A 17,155-nucleotide genomic window follows, 5' to 3' on the forward strand; every position below is an offset into this window, starting at 1 on the left:
TTATGAAATCAAATTTCTCTCTTCTAGATAAACGGTGCCATGAATAAGGAATAGGCAGGTCGAAGATGATATAGACATAGGGTGGGCATTGTTAGTTTTTGCTCTAATTACACTTTGTTGAGAATAAGTGGGCGAGACAAACAAATACAACTCAGTATAATTTGAAAGAGAAATGGGGAAGAAATATATTACTTCACTTAAACCCAACTTATTATTCATTCTAAAATAACTAGAGTATATGATTATATAAGCCTCACAAACATATATGTAACCATTACATTTAAATGCCTAATTAGTAATTACACCCACTATTTCCACTAACATGATATTTAGTAAATATAGTTCCTACTAATATAATCATTTAGTCTTAACTCTCGTAACCTTAGTTTTACATAATCTTTATCATCACACTAATTCTCATAACCTCCAAGTGCAAGCCAAACAAACGCTTAAGCTAGTCCCCAATTTTGAAATTCTCCAAACCATAACATCATGGTCTCAAATGGAAGCTCTTGCCAAGTAGAACAAAACACTCTTCTTGCTTTTTATCAAATTCCTAGCCTAACCTTCTCAAATCTTGGTTTAATTTTCAAAAGACATATATGTGTATAGACGTAGAGAAAAAATGAGAAAGGCTAGAGAAAGAGAGCATATTGTTACGCCCCACCTATGGAGGTTATGCCACGTAGGTGACACACAGACGTTGAGTAGGATGCTGCATGGCGATTGCATGGCATGGGAGTTTCTAGAGTCTTCCGGAGTAGTTTAGAGTTGTGTGGAAGATTCTAGATATGTGTAGAATATTGTAGAATTGTGTGGAAGGTTGTAGAGTTCTCTCGAGTTGTGTGGAGTAGTATGGAGAGTTCTAGAATGTTGTAGATACTTGTAAATATATATGGAAGTGTAAAGAATGTGGAAGAAGATTTTAGAGAATCGATCTCCACCATCGGTTAGAATACATCCTAGCAATCCATTAGGGATGTGGATGCCTATAAATAAGAGTATGACTTCATTTTGTAGCAATCAAGTCCTGGAGTGAGTCTTGAGAGCCTTGTACAGAGTTTGAGAGCTAGCCTTATACAAAACATTCTTTAAAGTAATTGAAGTGTTCTTTCCTTACCAACTTAAGTGCCTTAGTGTGTGTGAGTGTGCAAGCCAAGTGAAGAGAGGGCGAGGGCCACTACAACACTAGTAAGCGCACGAGGGGAGTGCGTTGGCTAAGGTGGGCATGGTAGTTAGACTGACCAAATACTTGCGACAGTAGAAGTAATGTCTTGATGCCGCACGGGAGTAGCTAAAGTGGTGCTGAAACTCTAAGCCCGTGACAGTTGGTATTAGAGCAGGTTCGTCAAGGGAACTTTGTTGAAGTAGGAATTGTTAGCGAAGGAAACCACCATGTCCATGTCATGGAGCAGAGCTTGGAGGAGAAGCTCACCACATACTTGGTCTACACGGAGACCAAGTTCAACAGGTTCGAGAGAAAGATTGCAAAGCTCTACGAGCTGATCGACAGCATGGCCATCAAGGCGCGAGAGAAGGAAAGGGACTTGCATGATCGAGTAGACGACTTACGCGTGGAGATTGCTGAGTGCAAGAAGGAGTTCTCCCAGGTGTGTGAAGTCGTGGTGAAGCCAAGGAAGAAGAAAGCGTCGGAACCCAAAGAGTATGATGGGGTAAGGAACGCGTGCCAGATTGACAATTTCTTCTAGCACACGGAGCGGTACTTCGAGTATATGGAAATCGAGGATGATGAGGAGAAGGTGCAGACAGGCATTATGTACCTCACGGGCACTGCCGCTCTATGGTGGAGGCAGCGTTTCACTGGTAGGGCACAAAAGCGGTTGGCACATGGGAGGAGTTCAAGAAGCAGTTCTACCCTGAGTGCATCAATGACCTCGCAATGATCAACCTAAGGCGCCTGAAGCAAAAGGGCAGCATAAGGGAGTATATGAAAGAGTACTCCAACTTGATGTTGGAGATCCCAGGGATGCCGGAGCGGCAACGCGTGTGCTTGTTCATAGATAGGTTACATTATTGGGTGGCCACGGAGTTTAGGAGGAGGGAGCCTAGAGACTTGGCATCCGCAATGGCTATAGCGGAGCGCCTTGAAGACTTTAGGTGCGATGACAAGAGGGCCACGTCTCCTAGGAGGGACCACGACAAAGGTGGGGGAGACCGACGTTCCAAGAAAGGGGACTCGCCCAACGCCAGCGATGATGAGCACAGTGACAAGGAGAAACGCCCACGCCATGAAAAGGGCAAGGACCATGGAGAGAGGTCCAAGGCTAGTGGCAAAAGGGAGCACCGCGATAAGGGCAAATGGGAGCTGAAGTGCTACTTGTGCGATGAACCGCACATATTGCGACACTGCCTAAACAAAAGACCATAAGTGTAACGACCCTCACCCTGTCCAGACACAATATTGTCCGCTTTTGGCTCACCCAGACCAAAGACTTCCCAGGGGGTCACCCATCCTGGTACTATTCCAAGTTAAGCACACTTAACTACAGAGTTCTGATGGGTTCACGGCCATCACGGCTTTAAAACGCGTTGTGTCATAGAAGGGTGTTGAATCTACATATAGCACTTGCCCCATCCACACCCAGACGATGTGGGATTGTGCACCTGTAGCTCGCCCAGTGTGGTAGCCTACTGGTGCCCCCTGCACACGTTCACACACACCCGCCCACAAGGTCGCCACAATCACCCCCCCTTTGGGGCCCAACGTCCTCGTTGGCCACACTTCCGGCTGGGTCAGGCTCTGATACCATTTATAACGACCCTCACCCTGTCCAGACACAATATTGTCCGCTTTTGGCTCACCCAGACCAGAGACTTCCCAGGGGGTCACCCATCCTGGTACTACTCCAAGTTAAGCATGCTTAACTGCAGAGTTCTGATGGGTTCACGGCCATCACGGCTTTAAAACGCGTTGTGTCATAGAAGGGTGTTGAATCTACATATAGCACTTGCCCCATCCACACCCAGACGATGTGGGATTGTGCAGCTGTAGCTCGCCCAGTGTGGTAGCCTACTGGTGCCCCCTGCACACGCTCACACACACCCGCCCACAAGGTCGCCACAATAAGCGCCCTTGTGAAGGATAAGGGCAAGGGCAAAGGCAAGATGGACGATGCGGGCAGTGATGAAGATATGTGCATGGGGGTTATACTAGGGATGGCAAAGTTCGACACGACCCGCCAACATGACACGTACACAATACGAGTTAAATGGGTAATAGGTTTACCATAAATGGGTTGACAAGAATAACCCGTTTAGTTAAACGTGTCGTGTTCGGGTTTTGTGACTCAACCCGTGCAACCCGTTTATATCTGTTTAATTAAATGTGTCACCCGTGAACCCGTCTAACCCATTACCTGTTTTAACCTAATTACTAGTGGACATTTTGGTCATTTTATGGTTACATAACAAACTTTATTATACAAAATATATCATGCGATTTAGATTTTAGACTCATTATTTACACAGCCGTAGCGCATCTTGTTCTTCAGTCTCTCTTAGACTCTCTCGGTCTCCCTCTTTCCTCTCAGGCTCTCTCTCTCTATGAATCGACAATAACCCAGACGGCCAGACAACTCCCTCTCTCTCTCAAATCCACACCACACTTCAAGCGACCAAGATTAGTACAGTCTACACTTCGAGCGACCAGCGAAGAACACAAACCTTGAACAATCAAAGTAAGTTTTCTACTTTTCTCTAATTTTTTTGTCTTTCCTCTTTCAAATCTACTGTGAAACAACAAGAGTTCGATTTTTTTTTTTTTTTGTCTTTCCTCTTTCAGATCTACTTGGAAACAAGTTTTCTTTAAATTTTTTCTTTTAGATCTATTTTGAAACAAGTTTTATCTAATTTTTTTTTTCCATTATTATTGTTGTTTTTTAGATGACTTACTGATGATTTTAAAACTAAAGTCTGAATCGCGGTTCTTATTTTCTTCCATTTTCAGAGCTGCTATGGCATATTTTTGACCATGACTTGTTTATATCACTAGTATTCATTAAAATCAAGCTGAAGAAAGAAAAGGAAAAAGTTATCAGTTTTAGAATCATTTGTATCTGTCACGTGGTGGTACACTGGTACTCGTGTTGGGGTGTCTCACTATCTGTGATCCAGCACTAAGTCATGCCATTGGTACCATAGGCTTAGAGGAGATGGGCTCATTCTCATCATACACACACACACACACACACACACACACACACACACACATATATATATGTTAATAAAAGTGCAATTATTATTCGTAATATAAATATGTGTGTACAAACATACATGTATATATGTGTAGTGCTTCTGTCCTTTCTAGTTTGATGGACCTACTGGATACTGTTACATTTGAGCTTATCAATTTCTGTTCTGTTGAAAATTGGGTTTGTTTTACAGAATTTGTTATGCCTTGTATGTTGATTTTTATGGTGTATCTCATCTTCTTTGGCATAATATTTGTGTAAATTAACTGACTTGTTACATATCTCATCTTTTTTGTATTTTGATTTTTGTGGCGTATCTCATCTCCTTTTAACTAACTTATTTTCTATCATTTTCTGTATATGTCATCAAATTGCTTATTTGTTATTACTTAAGGTTGGGTGGATGCTTTCATCATTTTCTTGAATGATGAGTGGTGAGTGTACATATTGCCGGAAGCTGTGCTAATTATTATGTTTTATTTCCAAAGAAAATGGTACCTTTTGCATTACCTATAGCTGTGCTTTCATCAAGCAGAATTCTCCATTGGAGATCATTTCCAAATGGGGATTTCTGTCTTGTTTGCTTTATACGTATAATTAATTATAGTAGGAAAAATAGGAGGATTCAGATATGAGATATTGCTTTCTTTTGCTGGGTTATAATGTGTGTTTACTGCCTGTATATTGTAATTAAGTAAATGAATACACATTTCCACATTTACTGCTCTGTTTAGCGCTCTAGAAATTTATTGAAGGCCATTAAAGGGGAAGATTAAAGTTAAACCAAATATTTATTGTTGGTTGATAAATATATTTATTTATTTTTCATTATTATTGTTGTTAATTGTATCAGTTTTTAGTTATTATTTATACTAGAAAATTTTTTTGGTTTCTTTACAAATTATGCTAAGTTTATTGTAATTTTATGTCCTCTTTATTAATTATTATAGATGTCTAATTTATTATTTTTTTTTTTTTTTGGTAATATATAGATGGATTCTGCCATGAGATTTGACGAAAGTGGATCAGAAAATGATCTTAATTTGATTAACCTTAAAGTGGATCAGAATGAAAATACAGATGTGCAAGTGCAACTGAAAAAGAAACAAGACACGAAGCGTAAAAGAAAACTCATATCAAAAGTTTGGTTGCACTATGAGATACTTCCACCCGGCAAGGACAAGAAGAGAAGATGCAGATGTAAGAAGTGTGGAACTGAGTATATTACGGAGGGCAGGTATGGCACTGGTAATTTAAAGCGGCATATAGATTCGTGTGTTAGTGGGATACACGGGACATAGGTCAGTTGCTTTTATCTCAGTCATCTAGATCCATATCTATGCATGCTTTTAAGTTTGATTTTAATAGATTTCGTGAGTTAGTGAGTGCTGCTATCATTATGCATGATCTGTCATTTTAATTTGTTGAATATGAGGGCATTAAAAACATGCGTCGTTATTTAAATGAGGAGGCTCAGCTCGTAAGTAGGAACACAGCCAAGGCTGACATATTAAGGATGCATAAAAATGAAAAGGGTAGGCTTCGACATATGTTGGAATCAACAAATGGTAGGATTTCTCTAACATCTGGTTTGTGGTCTTCTCTGACTACTGATGGGTACTTATCTCTTACTGCACACTTTATTGATGTGGATTGACGCTTACAAAATTTTTTTTTGAACTTCTCTTACATGGCATCTCCACACAATGGTGTTGCTTTGACAAAAAAGATTTATACATTGCTTGCTGAATGGGGGATTGAAAAGAAACTATTTTCAATTAATCTAGACAATTCTTCTTCAAAATGTTCATTTATTGAATAGTTGAAGTCTCAACTCAATTTAAATGATGCTTTATTTAGTGGTAGGGAGTTTTTTCACATTCGTTGTTGTGTACATATTTTAAATTTGATAGCACAAGAGGGGTTAAAAGAGGTTGATGAATCTATCATAAAGATTCGTGAGAGTGTTAAGTATGTTAAAGATTCTCAAATGAGTAAACAAAAATTCTTTGAATGTGTCTCTCATGTTTCCTTAGAATGTAAAAGAGGATTAAGGCAAGATGTTCCTATAAGATAGAATGCAACATATCTTATTCTTGAGTTTGCCATTTATTATCGTCGGGCTTTTTGTCATTTGCAGTTGACTGATTCAAATTACAAGTTTTGCCTATCTCAAGAGGAGTGGAGTATGATAGAAAAGATTTGCAAGTTCCTAACTGTTTTTTATGATGTTACTAACATCTTTTCTGGATCGAAGTATATCCCACATCAAACTTGTATTTTCCATCTGTGTTTTCGGTTCAATTGACATTGCGAGAGGAAATGGATAGTAATGATACGTTTATGAGCAAGATGACACACTAGTTCGTGATGCACTGTTTAATATTGATAAAAAAGGTTAAACAGTGCATCACGAACTAGTGTGCTCTCAAATAACAACATTGAGAGCATACTAGTTCGTGATGCACTGTTTAACCTTTTTTATCAATATTTGTTGAATTCTCCTATGGCTTGTACCACCAAATCCACATTTTGATACCCCCGGATTTCCAAATGCGGGTTGGTCAGGTCCACACTCGAATACCCGAGGATATAAAAAACAAATGGCAATAATCGAACATAGAACACAAAAATGATAAAAACGAATAAACAAAAACGATAATCCATTAATGAAACCTCAAAATAAATTTTAACAAATAAGAAAATATTCTGGTACTTCCAATCCTCCATTACTAATACAACTCGGGAATCTATACTATGTGGACCCCTAGAAAATCCCAACTGAATAAGTGACTAGATCAGAATACTGAAAATATAAAGAAAACTTCTATGTAAATAATCCGGAAGTAGGAAAAGTAGACAAGCCCTGCTCAGCACGAACAATCCTTACTCCTAACGAATACTTGAAAAATGATAGTGGGTCAGGCCCACATGCAAGTTCTACTCTATTACAGTCCAAGCAGAAACCCGATATGCAGATACATCCTAGATAACTCAACAATAACTATATAGTCCGTAAATATATATATATATATATATATATATATCCACACTACAGGACTCTCACTAGACTACACGCCAGTTTCAACTTGACTAGTAGGCATCATACAAAACACACTTGGAGTAGGCATGAGTACCTAGACCTAGCAGGGTACACATCAAACCATCATAACCAGCTATGTATCCCACTGCATATACGCGCCCCAACCATCAACTCTGAGACTCAAGCTCATATCGAGGTACCATAATCATATATATATAATATCCTTCCTAATGCAGAATATAAAAAACAAACATCCAATATGTCATTCAACTGTTTTAGTTGACCTGACATGAGTATATAGGTAGGACTTAACTTTTATAGTTAATCCATTCCCTATTTTAGAATAGGTAGGAGTTAACGTTTTGATCTAATCCATACCTAATATGCCACCGTCCTATACCGGTGCATATAATCCACAATCAATCCAATAATTGATAAAACAGATAAATCAGTTCATCAATTTAAAATCCAGAATAACATCCACGTAATTGACAGAACAAAATTTAATAGTTCATCAATTAAAATTCAGAATAAGCATAATGAAATCTAATAAGTATATGACCCTATTATGCATCTAATACAGATTTAAAAATCCCGTCCCAGTCATTTAAGTTGCTAAAATTAGATTAAGCAATTAAATCCTCCTATCCGTTAACAGTATGCAAAATTGTTCAAGCTTTTATACTGTTTAATCCATTAACATATAGGCATTAATTATGCAATATGGGGTTTTAATATATCATGAAACAAGGTTTAGAATCCTTAATAATAACCCAGAACAGTCCAGGAACTCCAAAAATATCAAAATTGTACCTAAAACCACGTCCAGTACACCTTTAAGCATAAGAGCTTGCTCTCAACCAATGGGAGCCGGCTCCCCTACCTTAGAAGCCAGCTTTGTGACTTAGGGAACCGGCTCCCTCAATCCATGGAGCCGGCTCTCTCTCTCACAGAGAACCGTGGCCAAAAATCTTAGGGAGCCGGCTCTGTCCCTGTTTTCTGTCATTATTTTCGCCTCCGATGACGTTAAATAACCCTTTTATAATGTTTTGTTTAAGTTCATAGAGGTCCAACAATGTCCCATATCATCTAGAATAACACATAAACTCAGTATGCATCAATACAAAATGTAAAACAGAATATGAAATAATTTGATCAATAATTAAATTTCAATTAATTAACACATAGAATATAGTTTAAAGCCCAAAATAACATGCATACTTAATCATTATTAATATCTGTTTAGTTCCTGGAGACTACCTAGGCATGCACAGAACACGGTCAAAGGAAAATAGCAAGAAATAAAACTTGTGTAATACCCCGTAATTTATTAAAGAGTTTAGTTATTTAAATTCAATTATGTGTGGATTCCTTTACCTATTATTGTGCATACTGCATTGTTATATTAAGTTCATTTAATGGTACATGTAAATTAATTGTGTATGTTAAAATAGTAAATTTATTCATTTAATTGTGCATGTATTATTATAATTAATTTTATTTGTTGATTATGTTTAATTAAGCAATATTAGTTAATTAAAGTATTATATTTGTGTTATATAGTATTATGATGATATAATGTATTATTTTGTAATAATAATAATTATATTAGTTTAATAATATAATAATAATAATTATAAAAGTTTATTAATAATAATATTAGTAATAATAATAATAATAGTTATAATAATAATAATAGTATTAAACCAATGTCATGATGAAATTAGAGATTAGGATAGGATTGCATCAATGGTTATGGGTGGAATTGAAGCCTTATGGTTGGGAGGATGGTTAGTAGATGAAAAAAATTAGATATTTGTAATATTTATATTATATATTTTGTATATAAATTAGCTAACTTACCTTAGAAGAAAAGAAAGGGAGTTAGAAGCAAAGTATAAATTCTAGTGAGCTATTTTATAAGAGTGAAAGGAAAAGAGAAAGAGAAAGAAGCTTGGACCGGTGTAGGCGACTTTACCCGACTACGCGCAGACCGGCGGATTTATTTTAAATCCAAAAAGGCAAGTTATTATCTACTTTTCCCCTTTGAATCCATAAATTAATTGTTTAGATTATTTAAATAATTATAGAGCTTAGAGATCATGCTAGGAAATTTTTAAATTAATTTTTTTTTTATTTATTAAAGAAAGGAATTTTAATTATTAAAGGTGGTCAACAATTATTTTATGGCCTATGTAATCAAAATATAGCTAAAAATAATTATTATGGCCTTTGGGATTTTTTTTAGAATTTTTAGGAATTTTCCGGGGCTTTTCTGCAATTTCCGGCGAGCCTCCGGCAAGGATTCCGGCCACCGGCAGTGAAGAAGGTGACCGGAGTGATCCGGTGTGATGCGGCGCATGGTAGGTTAGTGCGCGCGCGCATCATGGGCCTTAGATGAAACTGATTGATCCGGTGCATCGCGGTCCATGTTACCGCGGTACACCCGGATCCCTGAGCACAGGATTGAATGATGAGAGGGTGAGATGATTCAGTGTAGCGCACCCATAGTAGGATGATGCAACCACCGAATCAGGAGCCGCCGCGTCAGCAAGGTACCCTTAGTGCGCGCGTGGCAGCGCGTGCGCGCGCGTGGGACTCTCCAGACGCGCGTGAGAGCGCGTGCGCGCGCGTGGCTGATGCCAGACGCGCGTGGAGGCACGTGGGAGAGTGGGAAAGCTTGGCGGCGCGTGTGGGGAGCTCTGGGAGGCGCGTGGGGGCGCGTGAAGAGCCTCTGCAGCTGCTGGAAAAGTCCAGAATACCCCTAGGGACTGTTTTGTCATTACCAGGACCTTCACTATACATTTTGGGGCCTCGGGTTGGCATTTTTAGAATTAACGGGACATTATATTATTATTTTATTTCTCATTAACTATTATAATTGTCCGATTAATATTTCTAAATATTAATTGTATTAGTTAAAGTGCGAATCGCTAGTAAACATATGTAATTAATTTAACGACTATTAATGGTATTATTTTATTAAACTGTAATAACCATTAATGTTAAATTAATTAGTGCCTGGTTTTATTCATATAAATAACCCATGATATATTATGGAATATTTATACTGTTAATCGTACATAAACCATGATTATTATGTGGTGCGACCGAGCGTGTGCACAAAATAATGCACAACACTTTAGGTTTAGAAATAATGTCAAGTGGGCACCATATTTTAAAATTTATAAAACCACTAAACACTTATACTATGGAGTATGAAGTGAGCAGGGATCGTCCCAAGAGATCTAAACAATTATAGGTTTTGCAGAATTGAATTCTACTTTAGTGCTTATGTGATTGCCAAAAGGGTTTTGTTTGTGATTAAAACTAATTTTAAACTAAATGATTGCAATAAAGAAATAGAATTTAAAAGATTGGAAAGAGACTTAGGGTGTAGGATTCACCACTAAGCACATTCCCTAACTCACTCACTTTCAACTAATTGGGGAAATAATACTATGTAATCTATATGTGGCTAACAAGAGCAATGAAAAGTGTAAACCATCAATTTCAAGCATGAATCAACTACCTAATGACAATTAAACTAAGTGTAGTGCAATTCACCCATTCAAAGCATGATTTATCAATCCAAGTTACAAATTTAACACACATTAATCTAGAAGATAATGCAATTGTGACAAAAAGTATGGAATTCAAACATAAGTATGGATGGTCTACTTACCTAATAATTGAATTGCAATTAAATTAATTAAACTTAAATTAAACTAATTAAACATGAATTTAAAACTAATTAAACAACAAATTAACCTAAACATGTAGTACCATCCATCAAATGTAAGCATTTTTCATCAATTTGAAACACAATTACAACTAAGCAATACCATGCATAGCCATCACAAGAATCAATTAACAAAGAATTCGTGTGTAAAATTTGTTTATCAATCAACCGCACATAAGACAATATGAGATTAATACAGATAATCAATTGGAAGAATTTAATTCATAATATTCAAGACTATACACTAATTACATAAATTAATCCCCAAAAAGTATGAAAAGAGAGAGAGAATAGGTTACATGCTTAGGGTTTATCCAACCCTAAGTAGAAGAATCAGCCACTCATGGTTGATGGAGTCGAAGATAGGACAATCCCCATCATCTGCTTCATCTTCTCTGAACTTTTCTTCCAAACCCTAGCCTGTTCTTCTTTTTCCCCTTTCTTCGCGTGTTTTTCCAGAGAGAAAAAAAAACGATACTACGATACAGAAAAAAAATAAAAAATAAAACTCTTTTCTTTTTTTTTCTCTAATAATCTTTACCTAAATAAAAACTAAAACTAACCCTAATCTAATGGCTCACTGGGCCTTAAGTAACAATCTCATTAAAGCCCAACAGTTCCCAAAATGAGCCCAAAAATTAAATAAAAACTGTAATGTTGCTAAGTCCTGGGGGATCGATCCCCCACCCTGGGGATCGATCCCCCCAGAGTTGACAAATTCCTTTAAGCCCTATTTAGCTCCATTTTAGCCCCGAACTCATTAGTTTGCTTCTTCATCTTTGGGAACATCATCAAAAGCCTGAGATTGACCGCTTTTGAAGAATAAACACACTATACGAGCAATGGGCGGCGACCTCCTTTTTGCCATTTTCTGAGCTTTTTCTGAATATCTTTGATTGACTCTAAAAAGGCTTTAATGGACCGTTCTTAGCTCAGTTTAACTTTATTACCCTGAAATACACATAAACATAAATTAGGACTAAAACATGAAATTAAGATAGCTACAACGACTGAAATACCCTAACTTAGGTGCTAAAATGTGCAACATTTAAGCACTTATCACGCCCCCAAACTTAGATATTGCTAGTCCCTAGCAATGAACTACAGCATGGAAATGAAATAAACATATATACAACTATGAACTAATAAAACAAATAAAGATAACACCACTTTCGTAGGGATCACGGTTGCATTTAGCATATGCAACAAGCCTTTTAAACCCCTAGGTTACCCCTAGTGGACGAGTGAAGTCTCGTGAGGGTTTACAGAAATGGTACCCACAAACATCAACGGCTCTTTCTTACTTGAGAAGTAACGACACATATTAAACAAGTGTTGAAAGTAGACTACCTCAAGTATGCAAATTTCTGCCATTTCTAAGCTATTATCAGCGTTTCAACATCATGTAAGCAAAAACGGTCCTCCACACATCAATCAATTAATCATGCAAATTGAATCAATTATATCATCCTTTTAAGTGAACCGGCATCAAAATGTGTTGCTATCCTAGCAAATCAAAGTAATGGCATAGCCTTACCCTCAAACTAGCATGCAGATATAGTACCAGACATCAAGACATTGAATGAACCTTGTTATTTAATCAAACATTCTTTTTTTTTCTTTTTTTTTTATTGATTTCATTTTTTTATTTTTATGTATGACCATGTGCAATGTCCAAGTTCCTTAAGCTCTCTAATCACCCCATGTAACAAGCGTTGAGCCAACGACTCCCAAACCAGATGGTCTTAGGGCGTTAAGTGTAAAGACACTCCTAAGGGCGTAATGACTCGGAATGGCTAGGCTACGAACTCAAACTAATCATACATCTTACATTCTTCCCTTGTCTTCCTTTTTAATCAGTTGACATGTTGAAAGAATGCAGTTTTTTTTTTTTTTTTTTTTTTTTTTAATTTATTTCTTTTCTTTCCTTTGCAAGGTCATTTTATCAAGAATGAAAGCTTTCAAAGCATACTAGCTCAATTGGAACAAACCAAAACAATAATCAACTAAGCATGTACCCCACAAATTGAATGCTAGTGTGCGCAAGTGTAAATGTAGAATTCTAGAATCAACTCTCAAAGCATTTTCAACCAACAAGATGATGTGTACCACAAAAGCAAACATGATGTCAAAAATTAAAATTTACCCCTAAATGGCATCCTAGAGCATACAAGAAGTATTAGACTCTAACAACTTGTTTTTTAAAGGCACTATGCTTCAAAAGTTCGAAATCATTGCCAAATATATCTCAAATCTCAATCATGCATTTAAAGCTCAACTTAAAGTAGAATGTAACAAGGCTACTTTACCCCCAAACTTAAACTGCACATTGTCCTCAATGTGCAATGAGAACAATGAAAGAAATTGAAAGAGTATACCGTGATGGCAAAAGTTAATGACGTCCGGTAATGATCCATGACGAAAGAGGTCTCCCCCAAACTTGGATGCAAAAACCTACTAGAAAGGCCACACTAGCAACTCACATCAAATATCAAATGGGATAAGTAAAGCATACATTCCAAAACAATATAGAATAAGATGTAAAGAGATATGATATCAATCCCTTTGTAAAAGATGAAAACATGCATAACTAAGCAGAAGGGCATAACGGGGATACATATTTTTGAAATTTTTGTGATATGTTTTTTTTAATTTCAAGAATAGGATTGATCTCCCAGTGTTTTTTTTTTTTTTTTTTACACAAAGAAAAATATTCTAAACTAAAAAGAAAAAAATATATATACTAAACTAAAAAGAAATAAATATATACTAAAATAAATCAATTCAAAATGTTGTTTTTTTTTTTTTTTTTTTTTTTTTTTTTTTTTTTTTTTTTTTTTACAAAGGAAAAGAACATGTATATACAACCAACAAAATAAAATAAGAAAAATTGGCTAAATTTAACGTCTCTAGCAAGACAGGATGTTACTGAAATTTTATTTTATTTTAATATTTTTTTTTATTTTTATCAAAAATAAATAAAAAAATAAATAACTAAAAACACTACTACAAATTCTACTTAGCCCTTTTTTTTTTTTTTTAAACATCAATGCTACTCTTTTTTTTTTTTATCTATTTTTTTTTTTAATAAATCAATTCAAAATATATATATATATATATATATATATATATATATATATACTTTTTAATTATTAAAATTTTTATGTTATGTTTTTATTTTTTTTATTTTTTTGTTTTTTTATTTATTTATTTTATTATTTTAATTTTTTTCTTTTCTTTTTCTTTTTCTTTTTTTTTTTTTTTTTTTAAAATTTTTTTTTTTTTTTTTTTTTTAAATGTATCAATTGGAACGGCGAAGCCTAAAGCTCGCCGGAGAAGATGAACAGCCGCGACCGCTGTTGGAAGAACCAACCGCCGGAAATCGTGGCCGGAGAAGAACCAGCCTTGTTCGCCGGCGAATCCAAGCGGAGATCGCCAGAGAGAAACGAACCCGCGACGCCGGAAAAATGAACCCAGTTGCGACGCCGGAAAAATAGCTCAGACCCATGGCGCCGGAAAATATAGGCCGAAACAGCCTTGATCGCCGGAGAACGAGACAGATGTGAACAGATGCAACGCCGAGATCGCTGGAGAACTGCGAACAGATGCGAAGCTGTAATCGACGACGAACCCAGCCGCGACGCCGTTTGATGAACCAGCCGCCGGAATCGACAGAGAACAAACCAGCCGTGATTCACAAACACGCCGGAAAGAAACGGCGAATCACGGCCGGAGAAGAACGACGCCGAAATCCCCAGAGAACGATCCAGCCGCGCGACAGAGAACCCAGCCGGCGCTGGAAAACGTCGAAATCGAAATCGCCGGGAAATAACCCAGCCGGCGCTGGAAAGATCCAGCCTTGATCGAGCTCGCCAGAAAGCGCCGGAGAAAACGGTGATGCAGAAACTCGCCGGAAGGAACAAGCCGCGACGCCGCAAAGATCCAGCCTTGATCGCTGGAGAAGAACCCAATCCAAATCGCCGGAAAGATAGCCGCGATCGCTGAAGAAAATAGCCAGTCGCCGTTGGAAGTACCAACCGCGTCGGAAAATAAAAGGCGAAGCAAACGGCGAACTCAAACCGTCAGCGGAGAAGAACTCAGTCCATGGCACCGGAATTTGAAGCTTTTGATGCCGCGGTAAAGAAGAAGAAAACAGTGAGGGATGGATGAGAAATTGGGTTTGGATGTGGGTTAAGGGTTTGCTGGGAAATAGAAGATTGATGTAATTGGATTGAAGAGATTTGCGGGGAAAGGAAGAAAATTTTGTTTGGGCACAGAGAGTAGGGCAAGCTAAGGGGCTCGATCACCCTAAGTGAGGGATCGTTAATTTTATGCAAAAAATTTTCGCTCCACTGTGGAATGCGAAAGGGGAGATACATGGAAAAAGGGATCGATCCACATGATTGGGGGATCCATCCACATGGGCCATTTTTTTGTTGCTCTCTGCCAAAGAATGGGATTGATCTCCCAATTGTTTTTTTTTTTTTTTTTTAAAGCAAAACTACAAAGAATATATACACTAAAATGAAAAATATATAAAAATAAAAAAAAATAAAAAAATAAAAAATATAATTGAAATAAAATCACATACCAGCCTAAATTAACTAGTACTATTTTTTTTTTTTTTTTACCTTTTTTTTTTATTTTTTTTTTTTTGAATAAAGCAAAACTAAAATGAAATATATATACTAAAATAAAATATATATATACTAAAATAATGAAAGCATGTAAAGAAACAAAATGAAAGAAAAATAAAAAATAAAAATAAAAAAAAAGAAAGTAAACAAGCACTATACAAGGGGTAAAAGAATTTTTTTTTTTTTTTTTTTCTCTAGGCGATGGCCGCCCAATGCCGGGTGAATGATTGCCCGACACCTGATAGGCAAAATTTTTATTTATTTATTTATTTATTATTATTATTTTTAAAAAAAACTACAACAAAGTATGTATAAGCAAAATAAAAATACAAAGAAATAAAAATGCAAATGAAAAACAAAAAGAAATAAGGGAGAAATAAAGTTATGAAACTCTACAAAAAATACTAATGTTTAACGTCTCTAGCAAGACGTTGAGGCAACATGCTAATCAAAAGTATCAAAAACCGGATATGAGACATCCTCATTAATCCGTTTGTCTATTTTCCCAAGTGGATCCTCTCTCATAACAACAAATTCATCTCCCAAAAGAATGACTTGAAAAGAAATGATGTAAGATGCAATTTGTTTCCTTTCATCAATGGTCTTGAAAATGAAATCAATAATGGGCAGTCTTGAACTTGGCAAGGCAACGTCTTTCAAAGACTCAATTGAATTATTAAGAAATGCACTCTTTTCATCCCTTTTCTCTTCCTCACTAATCACCATCTCTTCACTTTCCAAGTTAGCTATGGAGTTCATTAAAGAGTTCACTTCATACGTGGAGCTTTCGATGTCAAAACCACATCCTTCATACATTTTCAAAAGGCACGCCTCAAGAGGATCATTGGGGATAATAAAAGGAAGGATCTCTTTTACAAGTTCCTCCTTTTCCTCTCCTACCTCTATAGTGGTCAACAACTCCTCACTCTCTAAGGTATCAATTTCCTCATGCTCAAGATTATAAGGAATGTCCTCATAATTCAATTTATGCTCTATTGGATTAGTCACTAGCTCACTTGCCTCACCCTCTTTTATTATCATGTTTTGCTCACTTTGATTAGTCATTAATTGACTTGCCTCTTCTTCCTCTTCCTCTTGACGAGAAAGAGTACTTGCAATTTCCTCAACTTGAGCTTTTAGCATCGCTAGCTTATGAGAATGATAATTAATAAGTTGTCTCCTTTCATTAAGTTCATCAATTAGAGCTAACATTTTATTTTCAAATCCGAGAGAGTAAGGTAATGGAGATGGTTCTTCATAAAATGGTGGGGGAGGGTAATAGTCATAAGAGGGATCATAAGAATGATCAAGTCCATTATATGATAATGATTTATGAAATGTATTGGACTCACTCTCATAAGGATCATGATATGATGGAGATGCATAAGGATAAGGGGTAAAATTTTCCCCCAAACTTGGATCAAACAAGGGCTCCATTCACATTCACAATCCGAAAACAATAAAATAATTGCCTCGACAATGGCTCATGCATATAACAATGAAAGTAATGGCCTCGACAAGG

Source organism: Cornus florida, unplaced genomic scaffold (genome assembly GCF_030987335.1).
Source record: "Cornus florida cultivar Cherokee Brave unplaced genomic scaffold, ASM3098733v1 CherokeeBrave_3.0.0_Hap2_Chr07, whole genome shotgun sequence".
Lineage (NCBI taxonomy): Eukaryota > Viridiplantae > Streptophyta > Magnoliopsida > Cornales > Cornaceae > Cornus > Cornus florida.